Source organism: Haliotis rubra, unplaced genomic scaffold, assembly GCF_003918875.1.
Source record: "Haliotis rubra isolate DU_JTF1 unplaced genomic scaffold, ASM391887v1 Scf1410, whole genome shotgun sequence".
Lineage (NCBI taxonomy): Eukaryota > Metazoa > Mollusca > Gastropoda > Lepetellida > Haliotidae > Haliotis > Haliotis rubra.
The window spans coordinates 149,759-167,078 of NW_025765349.1; the positions used below are offsets into that span (position 1 = coordinate 149,759).

At 40.9% G+C, this 17,320-nt stretch overlaps 1 protein-coding gene across 2 annotated transcripts in view; it reads left to right on the top strand.

Annotated features, from left to right (window-relative positions):
* Nucleotides 1–17,320, top strand: part of LOC124269021 — a 48,601-nt gene that overhangs the window by 23,467 nt on the left and 7,814 nt on the right. Inside the window, exon 1 of one of the 2 annotated variants that reach the window (XM_046704051.1) lies at nucleotides 4,258–4,366. The exons of the other annotated variant lie outside the window; for it this stretch is intronic. The gene's annotated coding sequence lies outside the window, so the exon portion shown is untranslated. Of the gene's footprint in view, nucleotides 1–4,257; nucleotides 4,367–17,320 lie in introns of those variants that run through there. 2 annotated transcript variants of the gene reach the window in all.

The window sequence follows — 17,320 nt, forward strand, 5'->3', positions numbered from 1 at the left end:
CAGCGGTATTTCCCACATAATTAAACACGATATTATGTGACAAGGGCAATAACGCGCGGGAATTAGACAATCTCGGGTTGCAGGACATTATGTCAATACCGCTATAGGCGTTCGATATTATAAACTACTTTAAGACAATGAGATTTAACCATGATATCATTATACAGGTGAGCTTGTGTGATGGCGCCCTGTCTCACACCAGTGCCGGCATCGTGAGATAGAACATTAGCGACTAGGGGACTGGGGCCAATTTGCACTTTGATAAACAATAGGCTTGCTGAACTAATTGAAAAAGTTGAAAGACGCAACCAACTACATAACAGGTATCCACTATTGACTACACTATAGGTCTCACAGTATTTGCGCGATTTCACCAAGGTATTACAAACCATCCACATAAAGGGATCGCCCAACATATGTCGTTCCGCAATTAGCCGATGACGTCTTGTGAGCGATGATCTATACCTTTGTTCAGTTAACGACGTTGTTTTCAGGTATGTGAACTACTCATTTCTGTTATGATAGAGGGTATAGTCCAAGCCACCATAGGGAATAAAGGAAGAATAAAGGCCCCGTTTGCAATATAGCCCAAGGTGCAGCAAGGGATCACACTGGCGTGCGCGATACTACCTTTAGGCTAGTACCGCCGTACCATGGAACACTTTCACAAAGTGACCTTAGAGCTCTGTATCAAAACTAATCAGTTAAGATCGTCTTAGCTCTCCGTATAGAAGAGTTTCGATCGCTTTGGTGGTCTTTGTGAAATAAAGGACTTACAATTGCCTTATGGCGCAGAGATGAAGAAGGGGACTTACAATCACCTTACTGCTCTATGTTAAAGTATAGGACTTACTATCACCTTAGTGCTCTATGTTAAAGTATAGGACTTACTATCACCTTAGTGCTCTATGTTAAAGTATAGGGCTTACTATCACCTTAGTGCTCTATGTTATAGTATAGGACTTACTATCACCTTAGTGCTCTGTGTTATAGTATAGGACTTACTATCACCTTAGTGCTCTGTGTTATAGTATAGGACTTACTATCATCTTAGTGCTCTGTGTTAAAGTATAGGACTTACTATCACCTTAGTGCTCTGTGTTATAGTATAGGACTTACTATCACCTTAGTGCTCTGTGTTATAGTATAGGACTTACTATCACCTTAGTGCTCTGTGTTATAGTATAGGGCTTACTATCACCTTAGTGCTCTATGTTAAAGTATAGGACTTACTATCACCTTAGTAATCTATGTTAAAGTATAGGACTTACGATCACTTCAGTGATCTATGTTAAAGTATAGGACTTACTATCACCTTAGTGCTCTGTGTTAAAGTATAGGACTTACTATCACCTTAGTGCTCTATGTTAAAGTATAGGACTTACTATCACCTTAGTGCTCTGTTTTATGGTATAAGACTTACTATCATCTTAGTGCTCTATGTTAAAGTATAGGACTTACGATCACTTCAGTGATCTATGTAAAAGTATAGGACTTACTATCATCTTAGTGCTCTGTGTTATAGTATAGGACTTACTATCACCTTAGTGCTCTGTGTTATAGTATAGGACTTACTATCACCTTAGTGCTCTGTGTTATAGTATAGGACTTACGATCACTTCAGTGATCTGTGTTAAAGTATAGGACCTACTTTCACCTTAGTGCTCTGTGTTATAGTATAGGACTTACTATCACCTTAGTGCTCTGTGTTAAAGTATAGGACTTACTATCACCTTAGTGCTCTGTGTTAAAGTATAGGACTTACTATCACCTTAGTGCTCTGTGTTATAGTATAGGACTTACTATCATCTTAGTGCTCTGTGTTAAAGTATAGGACTTACTATCACCTTAGTGCTCTGTGTTATAGTATAGGACTTACGATCACTTCAGTGATCTGTGTTAAAGTATAGGACCTACTTTCACCTTAGTGCTCTGTGTTATAGTATAGGACTTACTATCACCTTAGTGCTCTGTGTTAAAGTATAGGACTTACTATCACCTTAGTGCTCTGTGTTAAAGTATAGGACTTACTATAACCTTAGTGCTCTGTTTAAACTCAGGAGTACTAACAAGGCTCTCTTTTTAGGACTTATATTTGTGCTCAATGTATAGGACTTACTATCTCTTAATGCTTACTGTTAACATTCTTTTATAGTACCAATCATCGGGCATATATAAAAAAGTAACCAAAATTTAACACATTTTTAGAAATTACAGAATAACTATTAAGAAGAGTCCAAGAACACCCGAAACAGCTGCGTTTGTCGATGACTTTCAAACTCCCAATAGAAATTTACAAAAATTGTGTGAAAATTCTCTATTGCATCCCTCTTGTGCTAACCCCAAATATCCGAGCAACAGAAAATGATTTGCTTTTATTTGAGAATTAATGAGCATTATACTTCCACTTTTCAGCATTCCCAGTTTACGACCATTTCCTAATACAAATGTATATGGTTTTCAGTTTTGTTGAGGTTAACTGTCAAGACCCACTTCTTACAAAAGGATACCAGGATATCAGGTTCCTTCTGCACGAAGTAAGTTAATATATATATGAGGACTAAATTGTGACAAACTCTCGTGCAATAAACTTCTCGTATACTGGCATCCCAAAATTCAACCGTTTCATTTTTTTTTCGAATGTTGATGATTTCCTTTGATTTTAAAAAATATTCTTTGTTTCGAAGAATAAAATATGTTCTATTCAAAGATACCTATATCTTGTATATCCAAGTTTGAAACCCATCTGGTTTTCATTTCTACAAATAATCCGTTATTTAAGTACAATCAACAATAATTATTATGTTAAATCTTAGTATAATGTTACATCATCGTACATGGTCGTGCAATATTTGGTTACAGCAGAGAAAGTAAGACAGGTTCGGGGACTAGTATATTTGAATATTCAGTTATGTAAGAACCTGTTGATGATGTTATCTGGAATATACCTAACATACAGCAACATATCCGATGATTGTTTGTCTACTTCTCTACCGTGTTGATACTGCACATTTTCTGGAGCAACTCTCGCAGTTGTCATAGTGACCATTGTTTAAGATAAATGATACGAGCTCAAACTCAGATCAATCACAATAATTCGCTGATATTTAATTAATAGAATCTGATGCTGCGATGTGTAAGCAGTCAACGACATAACACTTATATGTCTGTGAGATCAGTAGTGGAGGGATCTGAGAATCTGCCATCGACACAACACTTGGAAATCCGCGAAGATCAATTGTCATGGCATTTTGAGTAAACAATTGCCTTCTTCAAGGTGCTATTTTCGCAGTTTTCTTTACCTCGATGTTCTTGTGGTGCCACGGAAAGTTATAATCTCGAGCAAAAATAGTATGTAAATATAATTAGATATACACAGAAGAGCTTAATTGTTTCCTTTGCTGATCTTGCTATAGGCTAGTCAGCTGTTATAGTAACCTTAATCTCTGTCCCTAATAGTGCAAAACAGAATATGTGGGGGATGGGGGTGGGGATGTCTTCCTGTCCACGAATGAATATAGTGAAACTCCCTTATTATGAACAAAACTTTTCAAAGAATAATCGTTCGAATTAACACATTCCCGGTTGAACGAATCATGGAGGGGCGGGGCCGAGAAACTAGATTTTTCATCATGTTTGGGAACAGGTGGAAATTTGACTGATCTAGATCACGAGAAGGTTAAGATGGGTGATAAAAGGGTTCAAAGCCACAATCATTGATTGTAGCCACGGCAGTGACTGATTTGTGTGCTTGCGCAATGTGCTGGTGGAAGAGCACACTTTTCCTCAGATTCCCACGTGCTGCATTTTATCCGGTATTTGCCTCAAACTGCAGCATGGTATGATCCGTTTATTGTCTAGTCTGTTGAATCATCTTCCTCCTACTTGACCACGCCCTATACATCTAAGAACCATGGAGGCCAAAGTTCCATCTGATAGGATAGTATCTGCCTTCTTTGGTGGGGGTGATACAATATACCGAAACATGTTGTGCGCTTTGGGCCTGAAGTAAGAAGCTTTGGAACTCAACGAGTTTATTCTTTCGTCTATGCCAAAGTTTCTCTTCGGAGGAAATGCCTACTGAACAAGAAATACCACGCTCTTGCCCCGATCCTTCATCGCCATCATTATTCTCTTCGAGAACGCACATTCCTTAAGTTTGAAGTTGGGGATTTTAAGGATATTCCTCTATGGTAGTATCGTCCCAATCCTTAAACACGGGGATATAAATGATAACACATTGTATATGATTACTGAGCGTGTTAGTTAGAGATTCAGATCCTATCAGTAGCAAGAGGCTGGTGTTCTCGGCTAATACCGTGCACAATATAAGTAAAGAACAAGCTGGATTGACCGAATACAATCAGTTATTATACATGTTTTTTACTACAAACCTTCGTACAAGGTTAAATTGGTCTACTATGGTCTCAATGAATGAGAACAGTGAGGAATATAGATTAACGTAAACAAAGATGAAAAATCTTGGGAAACCTGCTCTAAAGGGGAAACACTATAACCGATGCAATATTACTTACAACTCGTTCTTCAAGATATTGGATCTGAAATGATGAGTCTGATGCTGGTACATTCAGCACAGACTGGGGATTCCATAAGCCGTTGACGAGAAGAGGTACATGTATAGCAAGACATTTCTTGGTGTTATGGTCAATACATCAATGTAATAGACTACGAAATATAGCAGGTGTTTTATAGCCGTATAAATATCCTTCTCTATTTTTATTAAAAAGTAACAACATATCATAACATGTTGTCTGTATCTATAAAATAACACATTCAGCAATCCCCTCCACCACTGTGGAAAGAAATGTACATTGTCATTCTTATTTCATTTGATCACTGACACTCACAGTTAAATATGGATATAAACAAAACTGGCCTCAGTCAGTACATTAAGTGAAACAAATGTATGTATTACAAGATAGTGAAAACAATCATATCCAGAACGGTATTTATCGTATCTTAAATGTTCAGAAACTCCAGGTTTTCTCAGCAGGATATCGATGCAGTTCACATGATCTATATATTGAACCTGGACGCTACATAGGAGAAAACGCATTTGTCAGTTGCATGCCAAGAACAACATTGAAGATAGAGCTCACTCTTTCCCTACATGTCCATTATATTCACTATTAGGAATAAAGTATATCCCTTAATATTAAAATCTAATACCTATTTCTTTTAATTTTCATATCACTTAAACACCTCGAACTGCTGATTTCTATAATTGCCTATACATACATATTTGCATGTGCTAATTATAAATGTACTAGAGCCATGTGGCCTCTTCAGTACGGAAATACAGAAATCGAACATCATGTTGTAATCCGTAACAAAAGATTTCACGATTCAGTCAACCCTCATATCAACAGTGCGTCAAGCTTGTGCTTGGCTCGACCTGTGAGGCTGTACATGGCAAAGGTGAGTCACGTGTATAAACAGTTAGGTCTTGATTATGACAAGTAACGTCTTCACATGATTCCATCTGACGATGTAGTACCGCCAATCCCCTCCGGCGTGTATTTGTCCGGCTGGCGTTCCAAGAAATCATCTTTCAGGCATGTTACTTGTCCAAGGTAGATCCATTATGCAGTACATTCTTGGCAATAACCAGCTTTAAAGAACGTATTCACATAATACTGTATGTGCTATTATTAAGGCGGTATGCACGGCAGCAGGATCTGTCTTCGAGGTCGCTCTGGTCGACGTCAGCAGCAACTGAGATACAAGCGGTGTTTCCACACCCCCCTGCCACGAGAGCTACCACCTGAATAGATGAGCAAACAAAGAGGATTTTGAACCGATTTCATTGCCGACAAAGACGAAGTACCGCATACATTGTGCATTTTTACTTACTAGGAGAGAAAAGAAAGGTTGGAAATACAACATTGTCAATTTGCTGCAAACTATGCTAGTATAAACACATGTTTGGAAGTCACATGAGTTAAGTCGGAAACAAGTCTACTGATACACCAGCATGACGTAGTTGGTGCCATCTGAGAGGTGTTGCTGGGACACACTGGTTTTGTAAATGGTTGGTGTTTTACAATTTCACGTAGGAAGTCACTAAAATGAATTTGTGTGTAAGATGAGAAGAAGGCAGTTTTAATGGTTCTTCAATCCACTCTATGTGCAAAACCTGATTTTCAGGATTTTCACGGCTAGTTTACAGTTTGTTCATGTTTATCAGAATAGCAATTTGTTTGGGGGACATTTGAGTAAATGGTAACATGGTTGAACGGTAAAATACTCGATCACTGCTACGACGTGACGTCGCTTTTTAATACTTGAAATACTATATGTAACAAAGTGTTTGCAGACCCTAAATGCTCCCTATTGTTGTTTTATTTACCATTTAATGATCTGATTCTGCAATCCAATTTTTTGTAATAAGCATAATTTCAATTGATGATTCGACATTCCAATCCTTGTTTTATATGTTTTGCTTATGATTAAATGGCTGCCCACATGATATGTCATACAGACCATGTGCTCTGATGTTTCCTATGTTACCTATTCCACAGCCTAATAGCTGTAGCTATCCAGTCCTTATGCTGGTATTTGTTACCACAACCACAAGTACCCACTTCCACCTACACTATAGAAGAAATTATCATAACACAAATGTAATACTAGCCATATGTAGTGATTCAACAGACGTTTCCTGCATTCCGCTCTTGGCTCCATTGGTTGTTCATTAAGTTCAAGTATCAACATGATTTGTTAGCCAAAGTTGATCACTGTGTATCCCAAAGATACTTGATACGTATGATAAATCATAGATACTTCTCAAACCCATCCATACAACGTACATAATGTGACGGAATCACGGCTACGATGGCAACAGGTGTCTGGGAAATTGGCGGAAACATCACTTACAGTTGGTTACCAATAATGTGAAGCATCAACCAAATTTGCAAAACGAATATCGGTTAAGATCTTCAGTTTACCATTGCCGTTTTAATACCGATGGGTTTGTTGGAACACAAACTGTCTAAATATATTGTGTGATGTTGCAACAAATATGACAAAGTTTATGGACAATCCTGATAACCTCCCTGGCATCTATTGTTTTCCTAAATGTCATTGGCATGCACATAGCGGTGCTGGCTTGGTGCATCCAGAACTATAGGCCAGGAACTGCAGTCCAACAAACATTGTCCATTAAAAGCTGAATTGACCTTTGATAGATTATCGGTTAAAATGGCAAGATGGCGACGGTTCCGCGCAGAAATCAACATGAGATCGTGATGAGAAGTCCGTTTCTCATCACTGATCCGCGACACGAATACACGCCTTATTTACAATCTATAAATCTCCAAGCCTACGCATGCGCACTGACTTCAATGAAAGTCACCTCGAGCCGACCAGAATGCTGATCCTGTTCTGTGTTGCTGGAGATGAAAATTGATATGGGCTGTCATTGTTCTTGTCAACAATATTCGTAACTATCTCGTCAATGTTTGGGCACCTTTGAAAAATACATCATCTTTATTGCCTATAAAATAAAATAAAAATCAGTCATGTTTACCCTCACTGTCTTTAGATCAGTACATATTATGTGAGAGGAAGAAAGACGCACCGTGAGGTTTGCTATGCAAATCACCCAGATCAAGCCAAGTATCTGTCCTGTGAACAGATCGGGTCGGGTTCCGGATGACAACCTGTCTTGGTGACAATGTCTGAACAACTACAGCCAACAGTAACCACTGTTCGTTACAGCACTCTGCTGTTTGCAGGTGTCAGTCATGTATCTGATCAACCTTGTTATAAGCATGTGGGTCATTTAACGGGGTGTTATACTAGTGCTTTCTTCTCTTAGCTACAGTATCTTCAACGGCTACGGCGTCCGTCCACGTGAGCTTCACCAAATGGGGTGAACGTTTCAGACCTACACCTCTTTAATATTTTCTTCCACTTCGGTCTAACAATCCTTGAAATGATAAAACTCACTCACACATTGCGGCATGATCAACCAACAGCGCACCTTCAGCCTTCTTGTCAGGTGTGACCGCTCGGCCACTCACAGCCAGGTGTCTTACCACCGCGCCCGCCTCTACATTGTATTACAGTTACCTTGTGACACACGTCAGATAGTCCTGGTCAGGGGAAAATGATTAGGGCCAGAAATACATTATAGTTGAAGCTATTATGTCTTTACCAATATTCCTTCGGGAAACGCCTGCGATAAGTTGCGAGACAATTCTCATCAAGGCAACTTTCCAACCTTTGTACAGGAGTTATTACGGGATACAAGAAAGACTTGTTAATCAGCTCCTGTAGCTTGTGAAATGCCATCTTGAAGTCGCACCTGTAGCACTGATGGAACGCTGAGACGTCCCTGGCAACGGAGTGATTGTTTTATCCAGGTGCTGGAAGGAGCGCCTAGGATGAAGGTGTATGGAAGGATGAGATCGGCGAAAAGTTAATCCAAGAGTTACGGAACAGTCTGTTTTGTTGTAAGAAAAATCATAGAGCCCAGATCACAAGTCATGTTACCTGTTATGTTTCAGAGATGACTTGACGGTTGCGTCGAGGTTCAAAGAGCATGTGTGACTGAATGTGTTCATGACAACGGTATATACCAAATCAGGGAAAGTTGGGGAACGTTGCTTGCGGACAGAAATACATGAACTAGTTTCTCCATTAGCAATTGACTTTGTCCGAAATGTGCGTCACTTCACCCAGTAGAATGGGTACCCGGTAGAACGGGATGACAATTTGACTGCGCCTCATAAGGATGCCTGAGTTGCATACTCCCAGAGAGATGTAATGTAAGCAGTAACGTACCATGTTTACAAGGTTCAAGGGTCAGTTTTCGTAGAAAGGGGTTAAAATATAGCAATTGTTTGGAAAGGGCGATGTTATCAATATTTCAAGGAAACACACAATTTTGATAACTACCTACTTGGATACAGTATACAATATCTACACGAAGGCCAAATTTGAAATTTACAAGAAGCAGACATAATTTGCCAAATCTAATTACGGTTAGATAGAGAACGTTTTGCATCGGGGGGAGGTGGAGGATTTCAGTACTCTCACTATTCGTTGTTTTATGTGCCCAGGAAGCATTATTCGTAATTTATCACAAGTTAAAACTTGGATATGTGAAAGTCCCATTCCAGAGGCGTAGCTACAATTATTTTAAAAAGCCCGGGCTTACACATGATTTTTGTCAAACATATTGGGCAAGCCCTCAATACTATCTAAATATAAATCGTTGCAACCTATCGGGCTTACACGAAAAAACTGGCTTCCTACGCTCCTGAACTTATCAATTGTAACTATTCTGAATGATTGGGGAGACACATCCTTGCAGAGTAGGATTTCTGTATTTTGTGGGAAAACGTATTAAATATTTTAATTTGCATCTTAGTGCGTTTTTAAAAAAAATAATATAAACATAAACGGGGCAGGGATGCAGTCAGGATGTGCTACTTTCGCTTGAGAAACATTGACACCTTTAGGAAACTTCGCTACTTCTGAGATCCTTAACTCTTCCCAGACATGAGAACTGGAGGTTCCACAGCAACAGGTAATTACATTACAAAATACCCATACTGCACGGACGGTTAGAACGTCATCCAGAACTTGTAATGTTACACTCTTCTTGAACAGTTTCTCTGTAATCATACTGTTTTTAATATGAACTCCCGCATCGGGATTTTTAAACATTTGTATCACCTCACCTTGGTCCAAAACAGACCGTGTTCTTCAAGTATTGCAAGTATTTGCACATCTGTTTTGATAGTTAGACCCTCACATCAATCATGGCTGAGGCAGTTAGCAAAGCAATCTTCACCACTAAGGTTTCCTCGGTAAAATCACGATGGATCTTCTACGCAGTTAACGAGTCTGTGGTGGATCTTCTACGCAGTTAACGAGTCTGTGGTGGATCTTCTACGCAGTAAACGAGTCTGTGGTGGATCTTCTACGCAGTTAACGAGTCTGAGGTGGATCTTCTACGCAGTTAACGAGTCTTTGGTGGATCTTCCTCGCAGTTAACGAGTCTTTGGTGGATCTTCCTCGCAGTTAACGAGTCTTTGGTGGATCTTCCTCGCAGTTAACGAGGGGATGACAGATCTTCCACGCAGTTAATGAGTCTTTGGTGTGTTATCCACGCACTTAACAGGCGTTTGGTGGATCTTCCACGCAGTTAACGAGTGGGTGATGGATCCTCCACGTAGTTAACGAGTCTGGGATGTATCTTTCACGCAGTTAACGAGTCTGTGGTGGATCTTCCACCCAGTTAACGAATCTGAGGTGGATCTTCCACGCAGTTAACGAGTCTGAGGTGGATCTTCCACGCAGTTAACGAGTCTGAGGTGGATCTTCCACGCAGTTAACGAGTGGGTGATGGATCTTCCACGCAGTTAACGAGTGGGTGGTGGATCTTCCGCCCAGTTAACGAATCTGAGGTGGATCTTCCACGCAGTTAACGAGTCTGAGGTGGATCTTCCACGCAGTTAACGAATGGGTGATGGATCCTCCATCCAGTTAACGAGCGGGTGATGGATCCTCCACGCAGTTAACGAGTCTGAGGTGGATCTTCCACGCAGTTAACGAGTGGGTGATGGATCCTCCACGTAGTTAACGAGTCTGTGGTGGATCTTCCACGCAGTTAATGAGTGGGCGATGGATCCTCCACGTAGTTAACGAGTCTGAGTTGGATCTTCCACGCAGTTAACAAGTGGGTGATGGATCCTCCACGTAGTTAACGAGTCTGTGGTGGATCTTCCACGCAGTTAACGAGTGGGTGATGGATCCTCCACGCAGTTAACGAGTGGGTGGTGGATCTTCCACGTAGTTAACGAGTGGGTGATGGATCCTCCACGTAGTTAACGAGTCTGTGGTGGATCTTCCACGCAGTTAACGAGTGGGTGATGGATCCTCCACGTAGTTAACGAGTCTGTGGTGGATCTTCCACGCAGTTAACGAGTGGGTGATGGACCCTCCACGCAGTTAACGAGTGGGTGGTGGATCTTCCGCCCAGTTAACGAGTCTGTGGTGGGTCCTCCACGTAGTTAACGAGTATGTGGTGGATCTTCCACCCAGTTAACGAGTGGGTGATGGATCCTCCACGCAGTTAACGAATCTGAGGTGGATCTTCCACGCAGTTAACGAGTCTGTGGTGGATCTTCCACCCAGTTAACGAGCGGGTGATGGATCCTCCACGTAGTTAACGAGTCTGAGTTGGATCTTCCACGCAGTTAACGAGTCTGTGGTGGGTCCTCCACGTAGTTAACGAGTGGGTGATGGGTCTTCCACCCAGTTAACGGGTGGGGTCGTCATCTCATCACCCGGTGTGGACACGTGTTTCTACGGGTGACAACATTTCAAGGGTTCAGTAAAAGTTACTTGTTATTTACGCATTCTCGAGTTTGTATGATAGTTGATACACTGACCGAAGATTCTGATTTCAGTCAAACGATGCTTGTGTTGTTTTACTTACCTGTCTTTTTTATTCTGTTTTCCAAGACATAATGCTTCTGGACAGCTGGCTATTTACAGGGGATAATTACCGTAAGAGTGAAGTCAGAAAGTTAGTGGGGGAAATGTATCGTAATTCTATGTGATGTTGAGGTCACAATGGAGGCATTAAACAACGTTAACCTTTTCCGTGTTGAAAATGTCATAAAACAAAGAAATAACTTCCTAAAGAATTTAAATTACGGAGATCATGAGAGTGGGCGTCTAGTTTAAAGGAACGGGAAAATTGGATCATTTGCATGATCACTTGGAATGTGTTGGTCCATATTTGTAAGAAATTATTCCGAAATAAGCTGACATGAACTAATTTAGCTCTGTAATGGTTAATATTGGCAAGATGTCCCTAAATCCGGGGAAATATACACCACTTGACGCCTGGGGCGATTGTCTGTGTCTTGCTAACTCCGATATGAAGCCGAAGATCACAGAGCCTTGATCTATTTTCCGCCGCGCACTCTTTTCCTGTATGTTTATGACTGTGATTGGGTAAGACATGTTTGCATCACAGCAGGATGAAATCATTACGCGTGTGTAAATCGGATATGGTCAAGAGTGCGTGGAGTGGACAAAGAATTAGGTGGCAACGTCTCGCCTTCTCTTCTTCGTTAGTAGCATTGAGAATATTAATTACTGCTCGTATGAACTATAGATTTTCAATATGCGTCGCGTTACTGGATAATGTGACTCCGGGTTTATTTACGCTCATTGACGAAAATTCCCGACGTTGGAATCCGGGTTTATAGGCAGCCTACGGCCACATCAACACAAACGACGAATTTCCATAATTTGTAAATCTACTTCCCCTGCGCGTAGCTCTCTGCGAAGTAGTAAAGCGGCCCTTGTGGTCAAAGTTCAAACATCCAAGTCATTCATCAACAGGCAAACGGCCATTGAAACCGTACACGGCGCCAAAGTTAGACGCTAGCAGCTTTAAAAGCCTTTAAACGTATCGTGGCATAGCAAATACCGCCGTGGACGACTTTACAGCACTAAATCAGTATTGGGCAATGATGTCGTGAAACGTCGTCGATGATAAGTAGTCTGCAGGAGAGTGAGAAGGGATACAACTAGCTGTTGTTTCATGTATTCAATATTCATTCTATATTTCTCATTGGATCAGCGTTAGGTTCTTCGAACCTAGCAACCGGTTTTTCATTTATTGATTACTTTTTGTTGTGTTTGTTAACGTGGGAGGCATAATTACATGAATCTAACTAAATATTAACAACAGTATTTCGTATTAACTACGGTTTATTCATAATTGATAATGATGGTAAGTGTTAGTACAAAGGTAATCACTTCTTTCTTCGATGTTGGACTCTTACAAAGAAATGTGCTGACGTGGTAAGACGGGGTAGTAGGGGTCGTTGTTGTTACCACATTCCTCCCAGGACTGTCACAGTAGCAACAGCCAGGGTTACATTGCCCATATCGGTTCTCTTATATCTACAGATACCTGCTCGTTAGCATCACTGATTGGCTAAGTCGGGCAGTTTTGTAGGGGCAGCGAGACTTCTGACAACAAAATGAAACGTGGGAGTCAAACTGGAATAAATTGGAATCAAAAGAAGGTTGTCGGCTGAACTAGGTTAATAGAAAGAGGAAACCGTCTCTAAACGGTATAACGGTGACACAACGCAATAACAGCTCACTGAACCGGTTTAAGTGCAGCGAATATAGGACATACTTGTTTCACGCCAGTACGAAGTATTTCTCCATCTGAATATGCAAGAAGACAATTGGCAACCGAAAACACAGTGTAAACTGATTTTGCAGCTCAGAGACTCGGGCACACTGTAAGTGACTGTTGATTGTGATGGGCGGTGGAGATATGAGGTAAAACATATGGTTTACAGTGAAGGGTCCCACAAGGCGAACCCCAACATATTCTCAACTAACTACAGGCCCTTTATTCAATCACAAAACTGGCAACGAACAGAGAGATGAAGTGATTCATACCGTGTGTAGTTCACGGCCAGATCACTGGACGCAATTCATTTCCAAACAAAACAGTATCGTTCCTTCATTAGGTGAATTTATACACATCTCGAATATCGTTCCTTCATCAGCTGAATGTCATGCACAACTCGAGTATCGTTCCTTCATCAGCTGAATGTCATGCACAACTCGAGTATCGTTCCTTCATCAGCTCTATGTTAGGACCAACTCGAGTATCGTTCCTTCATCAGCTGAATGTTAGGACCAACTCGAGTATCGTTCCTTCATCAGCTCTATGTTAGGACCAACTCGAGTATCGTTCCTTCATCAGCTGTATGTTAGGACCAACTCGAGTATCGTTCCTTCATCAGCTCTATGTTAGGACCAACTCGAGTATCGTTCCTTCATCAGCTGAATGTTAGGACCAACTCGAGTATCGTTCCTTCATCAGCTGTATGTTAGGACCAACTCGAGTATCGTTCCTTCATCAGCTCTATGTTAGGACCAACTCGAGTATCGTTCCTTCATCAGCTGAATGTTATGACCAACTCGAGTATCGTTCCTTCATCAGCTCTATGTTAGGACCAACTCGAGTATCGTTCCTTCATCAGCTGTATGTTAGGACCAACTCGAGTATCGTTCCTTCATCAGCTGAATGTTAGGACCAACTCGAGTATCGTTCCTTCATCAGCTCTATGTTAGGACCATCTCGAGTATCGTTCCTTCATCAGCTCTGTGTTATGACAACTCGAGTATCGTTCCTTCATCAGCTCTATGTTATGACCAACTCGGGTATCGTTCCTTCATCAGCTCTGTGTTATGACCAACTCGTGTATCGTTCCTTCATCAACTGTACGTTAGGACCAACTCGAGTATCGTTCCTTCATCAGCTCTATGTTATGACCAACTCGAGTATCGTTCCTTCATCAGCTGTGTGTTATGACCAACTAGTGTATCGTTCCTTCATCAGCTCTGTGTTATGACCAACTCGAGTATCGTTCCTTCATCAGCTCTGTGTTATGACCAACTCGTGTATCGTTCCTTCATCAGCTCTATGTTATGACCAACTCGAGTATCGTTCCTTCATCAGCTGTACGTTATGACAACTCGAGTATCGTTCCTTCATCACCTTTATGTTAGGGCCATCTCGAGTATCGTTCCTTCATCAGCTCTATGTTATGACCAACTTGAGTATCGTTCCTTCATCAGCTGAATGTAAAAAGGATCCTCGACCGAAACGATCCCATGAAATATTCTTCACTTTGTGTAAATGCTGAAATCTGTCAGCCTCCCATTGTATTTACATATGTACTTTCCGGGTAAGAATTATTTGTTCACCAAAACATTGATCCCAAATATTGAAATAGTCGATTTCAATCACAAAAACATTTACTAGTAATTGAGCATCAGATAAATATTTTATTGATACAAGTTAAACACAAATACAAATCTGCGGAACATTTAATAATTTGGGTTTGATCGTGCTCATAGTCTCTAATATACAGTACATACTTAGTCAATAAACTTAGTCAATTTGTGTTCATGGCGATCAAATATTATTGCAGTTATAATGGCGAGGTATCGATGGATCAGCTAGTTAGTGGTGCGCTAATTGTAATATCATGTCATCACATTATTCGGGTGAAGGACTCCGTGGATGGTAACGGTAAATCAACATATACGGCACCGGTTGATTCTTCCTATAATTACATTTTAATATTTTAATATCATATTTACGAATGCCAAGTAAATACTACTGCAAGACGTATAACAGTTTAGTGCCGAGTGTTCTCGACAACCGGCTCTCAAGTCGACTTCCTGATGTTATGTGGCTGAAATATGGGACATGAACAAGTTTTAGACGTTGTTGGAATATATAATTGGTATGCTTATACAGACAGACAAAATGATTCATAAAACATTGGCCCTCAACGACGAATGTAAGTATTGGTTTCATCACCAAAAACACCACAACGTCCACGGTATTTGGTCTATATATCAACGCGGTGATCGTTTCACTGACCGACTGTACAACGATGAACAACTATTTCTTCAAGCACAGACAAAAGGGACGCTGACACAAGATTTGTTTATTTTGATGCATTATCTCCGCTCGTCCGACCCCGGAACGTCATTTCCCTGGTGTGTCAAACATGCTAATATGTGCCCTCCCTTGTCGCCAGTCTATGCCCTAAATTCGCTGGATTGATTCTGTAACTTGTGGTGTTCAATTGGCCAATTACTTCAAGATGCTGCAAGAGGCAACCCACAAACTACTCTCGTTGATGTTCAGCTATCGCGAGACTTTGAAGTAGCTTCTCAGACAATCTTGCCCCCTTCAGTTACCCCCCTTGGATGTGGTCTATAGGAGCAGGGTTCAAAAATACCAACAATATTTTTGGATTCGTCTGGAACTCACCGTACATCGGCGTGGTAATCAAATGTGGAAAGCTTTTAATACATGGACCTCGAAACTTAAATAGAAGTAGCTCGTGCAGGGGGGCGTCTGATGTCGACCACCAGAGGGGGAGTGCTGGCATCTGTGTTCCAGCACAGAGTTGCACGGCAGTAGATGGCGACAGATAAGTGTCATCATATGCTGCAACATCAGTCGCATATACAGTAAACGGGATTTTCAATTATTTCATTGAACTACAAGTACAACCTAAAAACGACCTGTTTCCTTGGTGTTTGTTTAAAAGAGTAACCTTTGTCTATACCCTGAGAACTGAATACATCCACGGACATATTAGCGTAATCGTATTGCACTCTCTCTGGAGGGTGCTTTTAGATGTATATGTCGAAGAGCATGCAGCTCATCAAATACACAGAAAAGCAAATCCTTGCAATTAAATATAACTGTTATAAATCTGATGAAGTGTAATGACCTCCACTTGGCAGATGAACCCAATGGATGGTCTACAACATCCCGTAGAACTGAGAACATATCAGTGTTAGTTGTAGGACATGTGGGGTCAACACTGGACAGACAATTACCTTTCAGATAACTCTGTGACTCGGGAACCTTGAACTGGATATGGTGTGTTCGTCCTCGGCGCTGCTGATGAGGATGATACAACCTGCTCCGTGTCAGCACAGTGTCAGTCACCCTCTCATAGAGACACTGTGATTAATGTTAGAGCGATTTACAGCTTTACTCTTTTGAAATGCCAATATTAAAATGAACATTGGTATTGGTCTGTTACACCCCTATAGATGTAGTTGACAGTGCGAGAGTCCACAGTACTGCCAATAGGACCAGCGGTGTTAGAACCGTATTGAATGAACATGTCCCGCAAATACATCATGTCAGGGGCCGAATAGGTCAAGGACAAATATTGACCCGTGCGTGTTTGTTGTAGTCAGTAACGTTGAAGTAACTTCCTCAGCATGCGCGACACATGTTCGTTGTAGGTGAAGTCGTCACGTCTTCGTTCCCTCTTGAAAGCTTGTAGCATAACGTTTGGAATCAATGGACTAAATAGTGCCAAGATAATAATATCAGGACTTAACACCACCCAAACATGTGGTCAGTATTCAGTTTGGTTCAAAATACAAACATATATGCTAACGACAGATCACAAACATATATGCTAACGACAGCTCACAAACATATATGCTAACGACAGCTTACAAACATATATGCTAACGACAGCTCACAACATATATGCTAACGACAGCTCACAAATATTTCACAATAACCATAAATATAAGTACAGTCAAAATGACAAGTAAAAGCACTACAAAAATGATAAAAGTATCGACAGTAGTCGACATGCCGATAATGACCATTCTCGATTCCGAGCCAAAATCCCTGCTCAGAATCGCCATATTCATAGTAAAACCATTAAAACAGTGTAGTGAAAGACAT